Source organism: Canis lupus, chromosome 12 (assembly GCF_003254725.2).
Source record: "Canis lupus dingo isolate Sandy chromosome 12, ASM325472v2, whole genome shotgun sequence".
Lineage (NCBI taxonomy): Eukaryota > Metazoa > Chordata > Mammalia > Carnivora > Canidae > Canis > Canis lupus.
In genome coordinates this window covers 66,034,146-66,046,777 of record NC_064254.1, presented here as the reverse complement: position 1 = coordinate 66,046,777, position 12,632 = coordinate 66,034,146, and the positions used below count along the sequence as shown (strand labels likewise).

Below are 12,632 nucleotides of genomic sequence, written 5' to 3'. Positions count from 1 at the left end.
AGAGAGGTAATGGGGAGACAGCTTAATGCAGGGCCTCAGGTCCATTTTAAGAACTTCAGTTTTCATACTGGATCTGGGAAAACACTGAGTGTCAGGGGAGGGGGAGAGGCTGGAACAGAAAAATGAGATAATTTGATTTATGTTTATAAAGCTCTTCCTGGCTGTTCTGCTGAGAACAGAATGTCGGCAGGCAAGAATGTGAGCAGGGAATATATTAGGGGACCGTGCAAGAACATAGATGAGATGATGGTGGTGGCTTGCACCATGATGGAGCACCATGGGGCAAGGGGAAGAACTGGGTATTTTTAAAGTAATACCTATAGGAATTGATCATAATGGAATGTGGGAAATGAGAGACAGAATCAAGGATTAGTCCATGGCTTTTGGCTTAGGCAGTTGGAAGAACAGAGTTAGCATTTTTTTCTGAGAAGAGGAAGATTGTGGGTGAAGCAGGATGAAAGGCGTCAGTAGAGTGGTTTTGGACACACTACGTCTGGGGTGTTTGTTAGATGTCAAGTGGAGAGGTTTAGCAGGCCACTGGATTAGCAAGGCTTGGGGCCAGGCAAGAGATGTCAACTTGGGCATATCTCTGTAGAGAAGATATTTAAAGCCAAGAGCAAGAATGATATTACCAGAAAAGTGAGTGCTAATAGAGAAAGGTACAAGGACTGAGCTCTGGGGTGAGCTAACACAAGGGAAGATGAGCCAAGGATTTATTAGAGGGAGTTAAGAATAAAGAGAAAGAAGAAAGAAAGAAAGAAGAAAGAAAGAAAGAAAGAAAGAAAGAAAGAAAGAAAGAAAGAAGAAGAAGGAAGGAAGGAAGGAAGGAAGGAAGGAAGGAAGGAAGGAAGGAAGGAAGAAGAACGAACGAGCATGTGGAGAAAATTTCTCAAGAAAGAACTACTGATCGACTTTGCTAAGTGCTGCTACTTGGTCTTACATGAAAATAACTGAGAATTCACTACTGGATTTAGAAATTTGGAGCTCACTGGTAATTTTATTAAGCTAGGCTTATTCCTATTAAGAGATAATCACCAAATCAGTGCATTAACACAATAAAAACTTATTTATCTCTCATGTTAGAGTCCAATCAAGTGTTTGCTAGATGGTCTTCCATGTGGTGATTTGGGTACTCAACTTCTCTCCATCTTCAGTGTGTGGCTTCAAGGGTCATCTTGGAAAGGGAAGGGGTAGTCAAATGGAAGGCTCCCATGCCCAAATGCCTCAGCCTACAGCTGGCACATTACCCCCACCCATGTTCCTATGGCAAGAACTAGCCACATGGCCTCATTTAGATGCAAAGAAGTCGGGGAAACACCATTATTTGTGTGCCCAGGGAGAGGAAACAGTTTTGTGAGACCATCTGGCCAATTTCTACCATCACATCCTTAGCAAGATCAGTTTTGGGGTCTGGTGGGAGCAAAAGACTGATTGAGGGGGGTTCAAGAAAAAAAGAGAAGTGGAGAAACCGGACGGTGGCTAAGTGGGATTTGGGATCAAGAGAGGTTTTTCTTTTATTTCCAACATGTTTATATGCTAGTAGAAAATGATCGGTGGGGGGGGGGGGGCGGGGAGGGAGTGCACTGATGCACAAGAGAGGATATCCTTGAGCAGGTGCGAGAGAAGAGGATCCAGCTTGGTGCTTCTTAAACTTCATCATGCACAAAAATCACTTGGAGAACCAGTTGAAGCACAGATTCCCCTATTCCACCTCAGAGATTCTGATGTAGCAGGTCTGGAGCGGGGCTGATGAATTTACATTTTGGGGGATCTCCCGAGTGATGTTGATGCTGCCAATCAGGACTAAGTATCACTGATAGAAGCTTGGGGAGCTCATCCCATCCTCAGCGGGAAGGCAGTATGGACAGAGATGAGGGTGGGTATGGGCGGGCAGCGGGGGGGAGGGGCATGGAACTTCTCAGTTCATGGTTCTCTTACCTCAGTGGGTTAGGAAGCAAGGCCATCAGTTGAGAATGAAGACCAGGTGAGGAAGACTGGGGGTTCAAAGAGGGAAGAGAAGATGCGAAATCATTGAAGAATGGGAGGACAGTAGTGGAGGGGAGCCAACAGGAGGGCAGGTGAGCGCTGAGGACCCACCTGCAGCTGCGGTGCTGAATTTAAAGGCCAGGCAGCTGTACCTGGGTGGACAGGTCCACACGTGGTGGGCAGAGTGTAGACTCAGCCAAGCGTGTGGTTTTGCCAGGAAGGTACAAGGAAGGACTAGAGGGATCAAAAGGAGTCGATCGTGGATCAACGAGTTGGGGGGTAATGATGACCACAGAATCCAAGGGGTGAAGGCCAGCAGTGAGGACAGTGGTGGGCAGTGAGGAACAGTGAAGGTGCGAAAGGAATCAGTTGTGGAGCTCAGCGGGGTTGAAGCCTCATCAGAGAGGGCAGAGGACTGGGCTGGAAGGACGAATCGCGACAGGAGAGCAGGATGCTTGAAATCGAAATTACGGAGGGAGCACAATTGTTGGTAATGATGAGGCGGGGGCATGGCCAGGGGTGTGAGTGGCCACAGTACCATAAAGAACACGATCGCTGCAGGAGAGGCAGTCAAGGGCCCGACTGAAGTCACCAAGGATTGGTACCAAGAGCCTCATTGCAAAGAGTACTGAGAGCTATTGTTTTCAAACCTTCCCACAGAATCTTGGTGCTCTAAAGAGGGGGAGAAGTTATAAACTATAAATTCTGCCCACCCCCCAAGCAAAAATTCCCCCATGAGTCTCCTTCTAGGACTAATTGCAAAATAAACATGCAAAGCAGCAGGGGCTGCCTGGGGAGAGGCTGAGCCAGCAGAGAGGAGGCTCACTAGCGGCTGGTGTTGGCCTTCAAAGACACTGGCTTTCCCCGACTCCTTCCCTGCTTCACTGGAAGAATGAGAAGTGAGGGTGGGAGGCTAATAACCTGGGGTGATTCATCACCGCCCGTGAACGCTCATGTCTCTCCACACATTTGCTATGGAGTAGTAGGCTGCCGGTGCGTGACGTCTTAGATCTCATATTTAACTACTATGTGTGTTCTAGTGCAGAAAAACTAAATATAGGTTCTGAACTCAGGAATCTCAAAGGGATACTGAAGTAGCATCACTGGTGAGCCCCGGAGGAACTGTGAGTTGGAGAGCTGGGCACCGGGCCAAGAGGGTGGGCTCCCCGCCTGAGGACCCGCTCCACGACCAGGGTGTGCCAAGACAGAAAAGAACAGCTTCGATAACTACTGAGAATGAGCATCCTCCCTCCCTGCACTGTCTGAGCAGAGCTGCAGTTCGGTCCTCACACCGAATTCCACCCAGAACCGTGGAGGGCATTCCTCTCCCCGACCCCAACCCCGGGATCAAACACACCCCTGAAGCAGCACCCCTGGCTGTCCACTCCACTTACCCTCCGGGCCTGAGAACCCAAACACAAGATCTGGCCTCCTCCCTACGTAGACCGCTGCCGCAAATCAATGCAGGGGGTGGGGTGGGGGGAATGGTCCAAACCAGGCCACATATGGATCCCATCTGGGCCTTTCGGCATGGGTATGCAGCGGGTATGAAGCCAGAGCTAGAGAGAGAAAGGACGTGCAGGGAGGTTTTAGATCTAAAACAGACTGTGGTTATCCCTGGGTAATAGGGTTATGGATGACTTTTCCATGTTCTCATCAGCAATTTCTAAATTTCCTAAAAGGAGTATATGTTGCTAATGTGTAGACTGACGTATTGTAGAAAAACTAAAAAACTTGTCTTGTTGTTTATAAGATATTTCGTTGGATGCGCTTACCTTGATAAGGACCACACCAACCAAGACCAAACAGCGAAGGACTCACCTGGCAGGCAGCTGGAGCTTGAATCCAACATACGGTCCCCAACAACGGCCACGTGTAAAAGAGCTTGGTGATTCGGTGTTAGCTTCGCCGGACAGGCACGCCCTCTCACTCGCCAATTACAAACAGCCAGAGCCCTAAAACCCAAGAGGATGGGAGAGATGAGAAAGCATAGAAGGCAGTCGTGGTGGTGTTCTCATGGGGGAGAGGACACTTAGTGGCCCCTCCAGTCTATGATTCTCCATCTGGAGGATGGAGCGTCCTCCTGGGATTTCCCTGTGAACAAAAGGTGACGTGACATTGGGGTGGGCCCATATCTCAAGGATCCTGGGCCACCCGCCGAACACATTTCATTTTTGACACTTGGTTCAGGCTGTCGAATTTGAGTGCGGTATCCAAAGTGCCACGCGAGCTTTGACCCGAGCTTTGAAATCATGTTCAAAGACCTCTGGTCTAGGATAAACACATAATGACCTCCGATCAAGGGCAGGGCCTAGATAAAAATGTTAAACAAATGAAATGGATCTTCCGACATCTCCCTAAAAAGGAAAGAGCAGCTACTTCTTACCACGGGACCCCATTTAGCAGAATTCCACGCAGGTACCCGCTGCCCTCCTCCTCCCACCTGACGTCCTGTCTTTCAGGACTCCGCCCCTGGATGGGCTCCTTAATCTCAGTGACTCACGCACACGCTGAGGAGGTAGCAGCCCAGTGTGCTCACACCTCTCACCATATTGAAACTGCATCTGAGCTCGGACCTCTTTCTAGAGAGACATGGCCTTACCCACATAAACCAGATGCTAATGATAGACATTTTAGGTTGACCTGTAGGATGCTAGTAAAGGAGAATTTGGGGGACAGGGTAAAAGGTCAGGAGTCTCTCTAGAATAACAAGACTTTACTTAAACATGTCAACAAGAATGTTGACTTACTGGAAGAGTAAGCCACCTTAAATCCCTCGTGGAACAAAACTTTTAAATGACAAGGAGAAAGGAGGGAAGAGAAGAGAGAAAAAAGGAAATAAGGAGTTAGTAGGATGAGTAACTGATTCTTAAAACACATATTCACATTGTTTTGTTTGCTTTTCTCTCTTGTCCTTTGCAAGGGGCAAGATAAGACTTAGGCCCATGATAATGCGCTTCGAGTCTTATTTTTTAAATATTATTTTCTAGGACAGTAGTTCTCAAAGGATGTTCCAGGGAACCCAGAGTGGGGGAGGCCTTAGGCCACTTTTGGACATTGTTGAGGTCAAAACTATTGTCCTAATCCTAAGACCCAATCTGTCTTTTTCCCTCGATGGAGGTTTCCAGAGGCCTCATGATACGTGATGACACCATTACATCAAAAAGGATTCTGTGGTCCAAAAACTTTAGCACATGCTTTTAGACATTCTTAAGAGTATTCACAATGTCCACTAGCATATTAAAGGCTCTGGGAAGTTCTGTAGTAAAACAAAAACAAAAGCCTGTTTAACATGCTTTAATACAGTATCGCAAATTTATTTGACCATGGAATTTATTCCTGTTTTTGTTTCGGTTGTTTTAATACCTGTTGCTATCATGTTTTTGGCAAATGCTCTTCCAGCGGTAAGATATTAAGCCAGTAATCCTCTGGCCAAGGAACTTATTAAAGATCCTTCATCCAGACCTGGGGCGACTAGTCAAGGACAGGACATCAGTATGTCAGTACGATGTAGCGGTCGAGAACAACACCATGTTGCCTGAGTTCAGATCCTCCCTCTACCACTTACTAGCTGTGACTTTGGGCAAGTTGCTAAATCTGTGCCTTATAATCTTCATGCATAAAATGGGAAAGATATGCACGCACAAATATGCGCGTGCGCACACACATATCTTGCAATGGACCTTACACATAATAAACATTATATAAGAATTCACTATCATTTGTTTCCATGCCAAACATGCTGGCCTAGGGCCAGGACCTCAGCCAGCGATGTGCCCTGACACAGGTCACCTCTCCGCCATGGACTTCAATTTACCCATGTGTCCAATTAGAAAGTGAGATGAGGCGATCTCTGAGGCCGCCTCTACTGCTGATATTCTCTGATTCCACACATTTGCTGCAGAAGGCAGCACTAACCCGGAGCATGACGGGAGAAAGAATGTTGGGAGGTAAAGGGGTAGTCTAGGAGCCCTCAGGCCCCCAGCAGTATCATCGGGGTGGGGGGGAGGGCGGTGTGAAAGGGTCTACAAATGATGGCAGGCCTTTGAGGATGGGGTTCATCTGCTCCAGAGTTCTAACACCCCCCGACCTGGCTTCTCAGCCCACCCAGGTATGAAGCGGAAAGAAGGCAGGTTTGCTATTTCTGCCACCACCACCTCCACGGCACCACTACCACTTCAACTGGCTGCTTGAGATGAGAGCCTGGCTACAAAGAGGCGTAGGCTCTTTAAAAGGGGGGTTCGTACCAAATGGGGCTTCTGGCTTTGTGGGCAGCCTTTTCTGGCTTCTTCTGAGGACCCATCCCACTGCCCCAGCCCCAGAGAAAGCTTTTGGACACCTACTCCTGGTAAGACACCACAGTGACGGCCCCTGTAAAAGCTCCTCCAACGTGACTCCACCACAGTTGGGAGTGAAGAGAATGCACAGACCAAAATCACTAAAAATGTCTGTAGAAAAGAGAGCTTTGAATTGCTGGCAGCTGTGGGCCAAGGTAGAGGCGCCCAGCATTATGCTTAACGGGCTAAATTGGGAACATTTGAATGCTTGGTTTTACTTGTGCTTAAAAAAGCAAGTAGCATCTCAGCTGCCAGATGTTGGAGAACTTCAACGTGGAGCTCGTGGCCATGGTGTCAGCAAGGCTTCTGCAGGTGACTACACGTCAAAGGGAAATGATGACTTGCTTTCCTAAAACTGCTTCTCGGGAGGGAGCCCACTGGCTTTCGTGTTTCACTTTCACTGAAGAAGCTAAATTTGGGAACACCAAAAGGGATGTCACTTAACTCAGAGAAGATTGACACTAGGGCTTGTCAGCAAAGGGAAAAATTCTGAGAACTGTGGCTTCAGAAGAGCTCGATTCCCTGTAGCTAAGGCCTTTGAGTATCACTGAACCACCTTCTAATTTGGTGTATCAGTTAGGATTGCTTCTGGCTGCTAGAAACGGAAACCCGTCTATAGTGGCTTAAACGTCCAAAGGCTCTCCCCACCCTCCCATATGTCATGAGAAAGGCAGATGGGCTAATCACTAGTTCAATCAAGAAATCTGGAAAATCAGGCCCGAGTCTTTCTTCCAGTCTTTTCTTCATGGCCTCAGTATGGCTGTGGCAGCTCCAGCCATCAAATCCACATCCCAGGGGATCCCTGGGTGGCTCAGCGGTTTAGCACCTGCCTTTGGCCCAGGGCGCAATCCTGGAGTCCCGGGATCGAGTCCCACGTCGGGCTCCCAGCATGGAGCCGGCTTCTCCCTCCTCCTGTGTCTCTGCCTCTCTCTCTCTCTCTCTATGTCTATCATAAATAAATAAATAAATAAATAAATAAATAAATAAATAAATAAATAAATATTTTTTAAAAAAAATCCACATCCCAGACAACAGGAAGCAGGTAGGATGGAATGGCAAAAAAAAAAAAAAAAGCTTTCGCAGTAGTCCCATCCAACAATTTCTGCATCCATCGTCTACAAGCGAGTAGAGAAACAGTCTTTTCCCTGGACACGTGCCACCTAGAATGGCACCGGGATTCTGTGACACAGAAAGAGTGGAAGGCACCAGAGTTTCCTGGCACTCTCTGCGTGGGGCTTCCTAGAGAGACGTGCTGAGACAAAAACTTGCTGCCTGGCCTGAGCCCTCTGAGGTAGCTTGTTACGTGAAAGGGCTGGTATGTGGGGGAGCCTGACTTCACCCAGGAAACCGAGGCTCCTCCCAAGGCTCCTTAGCCAGGACAAGAGGATTCAGAAACCAGGGAAATCTCTGTGAAGTGGTGGCCTCACTCCTTGATCAGCGACAGCCTGGGGGGACAGAGGGAGTTGGATGTGCTCGTAGACAGGTAGGCGTCATTTGTGGATGGAGTGGGGCGGGCGGCACATGCAGAGCACATGGGTCCGAACCACCACGATCCTACAGCTTGGGAGAGACAGAAAAACACGGGCCCGGTCAGAGAGGCTGCTGGCGGTGAGTATTTGTGCCCTGTGCCCCAAATTCATCAGTCGCAATGTAGCCCCCTAAGGTGATGGTACTAGGGGGTGGGGCCTCTGGAAGGTGGGATGGGGTCCTGAGACTGGAGCCCCCAGGTGGAAGGAGCACCCTTATTACCCAAGGCAACCCCCAGAGCTCCCGTGGCCCTTGGGTCTGTGAGGGCACAGCGACAAGACAGGCCGTCCACAGGCGGTCCACGGACGTGGAGTGGGCCGGCACCTTGATCTTGGACTCCCCAGCTCCCAGGACTGTGAGAAAGAGGTCTCTGCTGTTGGTAAGCCAGCCTCCCAATCTCTGGCATTTCTGTTTCCAGCGGCCTGAACAGGGTGGGGGGCGGGGCTCGTACACCTACGTGTAGGGGGATGGGGTCAGGGAAAGGGGATGCTTCGTCCTGGACTCTCTTCCCTCCTTAGATCTGGGGGCAAAGACGGCTTAGCAGGACAACGGCGCTGCGGGCTGCGGGTGAGGCGGCCAAGTGGGGAAGCGCGAGTGGCCCTCTCACCCCGAAGTCTCCACGTTTCCAACTGCCCTTCCGTGCTTCCAGCAGTTACCATATGTTCACGGATTTTTAAATCTCAGTAAACGGCAGTGAGCTGCTATGGAATCATTCCCACCTTTGTTCATTTTCCAGCACCCCCCATCAGATCGCATGGCCTAAATGAGGGCCGACTGCTCCCCAGCCCCCCACCCCAACCCCGACCCCCACCCCCGGGCTGGCACGCCAAGGTCACAGCCCCCCTGTGTTCACGGCGGTGGCAATGGCCAGTCTTCCCCGCGTGGGAAGATAGCAGGCTTGCGCACTGACCGCTGAGCTTTGGATAGGTCGTGACGTGTAGTCGCTCAAAGGACTTTCTCCAAGGGTCAGAGTTTTAAAATATCTCCCCTCTCTGGAGGCATCTTTTAATCGAGCAAACGATCACCGGCTCAACAAGAGCGAAGACCGAGGCCATCGAGTCCTCAGTGCTTGGTTTGCATCCTGAGAAGCAGGTGACTCGGGAGGGAGTTGGGGCAGTGCGCTGGCCGGGGCCTATCCGGGTGCAAACCCTGGCTCTGCCACTCATCCGCCGCGTGGAACTGGGCATCTTGTGGGACCAGCCTCTGCTCTGAGTTTCCCATTTGTAAAAGGGACCTGATAAAAACGCCCACCGCAAAGCGCTGCGAGGATGAAGGGAATCGATCCACGTGAAGTGACCAGTGCCGGGACCAGAGGCCAGTTATTATTATGGAATGACTAGCCCTGAACTAGGCACGTGCTTGTTTACCTCTGCGGCTTCTTCAAGCTGAACTCCTGCGGGAAACTGCAGTGTGTTTGCCCAGCTGGGTCCTGGACCAGGAAGAGGCCTGGCCCTCTGCATACGTCTCCTGAGCCTTCCCTTCCCAGCCCCAGCCCCAGCATCTTCGGTAGTAGCTGGAGGAGGAGGCCTGCTAGCCAGGGGCAAGTCACCTGTGCTCAGCAGCAGGCGGGAATAGAAGAGACCCAGGGACGGCATAGGACTGAGCGGCGAACAAAAGAAATGTCCTGAGCAGAAATGTCCTCATGCAGAGCACATGGTTCCGAACTGCCACGATCCTACAGCTTGGGAGAGACAGAAAAACATGGGCCCGGTCAGGAGATTTTCTTTTTTACTTTTCTGCAAGCCTGCTCGAGTTGCACCTTACACCATGGCCTTCTGTCCGAGGCATCCGATTATTTGTACATCTGTTTGCAAAGCAGCCTGCTCTTGGGGGCAGGGACGAGGCGGCCTGGCCCCGCTCCTTGTGACACCGAACGGACTAACACTGCTCTTGGGATCCCTGCCCAGTGGTCCGGCCTTGGAGGAGCTGCCAGCTACCCGGAGAGAGCTGGATCTTTTCCACGTAATGAGATTGACTCAAAAAGAACAAAGTTGCTCTCAACACCTGCTCTCCCTCTCACAGCTAGGAAGGCCAAGGGGGGAATGGGGAATGGCGGACCACAGGCAATGAAAGACAAAGAAGGGAAAAAAGAATCAGCAGCCCGTGGGTTCACGGGAGGAGACGGATGCCGAACTCGCCGGGTCTGCCCCTGGGTGGAGAGCTGGAAATGGAATGGCTCACAGGGCAGCAGGCGGAAAGGATGGAGGGATCTGGAAAAGGCAGCCCCAGAATAACCTCCTTTTTTGCTTAAGCTAGCTTGAGATGAGTTTCCATGACTTGTGCCCACTCTCATTTATAATACACTTTGGTAGAAATGCAACATGGACCCCCTCAGCATGAGCAGGATAGCCGCAGGATCTCCAAGGCGCCCCATGGGCCTCGCCTCACCCACGGATGGGGCCCTCCAACTTTGGCCTCAACGCCCGGCTATGGCCAGCTTCCACAGAGCTCACATGTTAGAACTTACAGAAGACAACAGGGTCAGGGACACCACGAAAGGTGTCCCTTAAAAACGAATCTTACTCTTTCATTGACTGTTGTAATCCTATCACCAGGTTTTGCACAATGGTTGTAGAGGGTACCTCTCCTGGAACCTGTCCAGCTCATCCTCACAGTGATGGCCAAAGGATGGCCGAGTTCATCTCATGTGACTCCTGCCCACACTGGTGATTCGTCAGACAAGGGGTAAACCTCCAGCCCAGGCTGAATCAATCTGAATTAGGACCTGATATAAATGGGCTCATGGCTTGAATGTAGGGTGTGCAATCACAGTGCCACAGGGTGACCATATTTGGGTCTGTGAGCTAGAAGTACAAAAGCCAGTCTGCAGAGAGAGAGAGAGAGAGAGAGAGAGAGAGAGAGAGAGAAATGAAAGCCAGGGGAGCCAAAGGGAGTGAGCTGCCTGTGGTCCCAGCCCTCCAGACTCCATTTCTGGATCCAGTCTCACTTCCTGCCCAAGGTTTCTGAGAGGTGGCCCAGTATCCTTCAACTCAGCGCCTTCCTTTTTGTGTGTTTATTGGGTTTCTCTTACATGTATCCAGAAGAACTTCCACGAAGGCAGACAGTGATTCACAGTTTACTGAACGCTTTCACATGTTATCTTGTTTGGATTTTGTTTCTCATGCTGCTCTAGGGAGAAGGCAAGGGAAGTATCATCATCTGCATTTTATGGCCAAAGAATCCCAGGTGATGACAGTTGAAGGTCTCCCGGGCAGGGAGGTACGTCTTTGACCCAGACCCAGCATCACCTCCACCTTGAGACCTTGACATTTGGCGGTGTGCTTCCAGGAACAGGGACTCTGGCCGCGAGGTATAATCAAAGGTGAGGTGCTGCATTCCTAAGCACATCAGAGATTCCAGAAAGGAATGGGAGCTTCAGCTTGATCATTAGTTGCCACACCTTCATGAGCCTGTACGGGCAGAGCTGGCCATGCCTCTGACTTTGAAAAATAAAGTACATGCAGAAAGCAGAACTGGGCATGAACTTTTTGGTGGGGAATCTTCCCTCTTGCAAAAACATGTGGAGCCTGTACTATTATGGTGTCACTCTAGTGTTTACTGTGTTTTATGTCTTTCTTCCTCTAGGGCCCCTGTGAACAATAGGCAGACAGGCTACATTTCTCATCCCTACCTTTGTCTGGTCCTCACAGACATTTTCTCAGAAATTGGCAGTCTCTCCTGTTGCCACACATGTGTGCACACAAACACACCCACACACCCACACACACAGCTTGTGGATACCATTTTTTAAAAAACAGCTTTTTGACATTTAAATTCAGATACTATATAATTCACCCATTTAAAATATACAGTTCACTCAAACTGTTCGAAAAAACAAAACAAAACAGGAAGGGAAACTTCCAAATTCATTCTATGAGGTCAGAATTACCCTCATAACAAAACCAAAAGCAGTTCATCTGATGAACATAGATGTAAAGATCCTTGACAAAATATTAGCAAACTGGATCCAACAATACATTAAAAATATCTTTACCCATATAGACAAATGGGATTTATTCCCGGTATGCAGGAGTGGTTCAATATTTGCAAATCAATCAATGTGATACATTACATCAATAAGAGAAAGGGTAAGGACCATATAATCATTTCAGTGTATACAGGAAAAGCATTTGACAAAGTAGAATGTCCATTCGTGATAAAAACCCTCAACAAAGCAGGTTTAGAGGGAACGTACTCATCCTAATAAAGGCCATATGTGAAAAACTCACAGCTAACATCATATTTAATGGTGAGAAACTGAGAACTTTTCCCCTAAAGTCAGGAACAAGACAAGGATGTCCACTCTCACCTCTGTTATTTAACAGAGTACTGGAAGTCCTAGCCACAGAATCAGGCAACAAACAAAAAAGAAATAAAATGCATCCTAATTGGTAAGAAAGAAGTAAAACTTTCATTATTTGCAGATAACATGATGCTATATATAGAAAACCCAAAAGACTCCACCAAAAAACTGCTAGAGCTGATAAATGAACTCAGTAAGTTTGCAGGACACAAAATCAATGTAAAGATACCTCTCGCATTTCTATACATACTAATAATGAAGCAGCAGAAAGAGAAATTAAGAAAACAATCCCATTTACAATTTTACCCCAAATAATAAAATACCTAGGAATAAACTTAACCAAGGAAGTGAAAGGCTGGTACTTTGAAAACAATAAAACACTGACGGAAGAAATTGAAGACACAAACAGAAAGATATTCCATGCTCATGGATTGGAAGAACAAATTTAAACTATTGGAACTATTTCAAAATAAAATCTT

The 12,632-nt window shown here is 48.8% G+C and overlaps 1 long non-coding RNA gene across 2 annotated transcripts; it reads right to left on the bottom strand.

Annotated features, from left to right (window-relative positions):
- Window positions 1-969: 969 nt before the first annotated feature.
- LOC118350403 (uncharacterized) lies at window positions 970-4,212 on the bottom strand. Of its 2 annotated transcripts, XR_004804112.2 has the most exons (4): window positions 3,808-4,212; window positions 3,381-3,545; window positions 1,939-1,994; window positions 1,572-1,790 (listed from the first exon to the last, which is right to left on the bottom strand). It is a non-coding gene; the product is annotated as an uncharacterized LOC118350403 (long non-coding RNA). The 2 variants fall into 2 exon arrangements; XR_004804113.1 differs by lacking the exons at window positions 1,572-1,790; window positions 1,939-1,994 and adding an exon at window positions 970-1,174.
- Window positions 4,213-12,632: the final 8,420 nt, after the last annotated feature.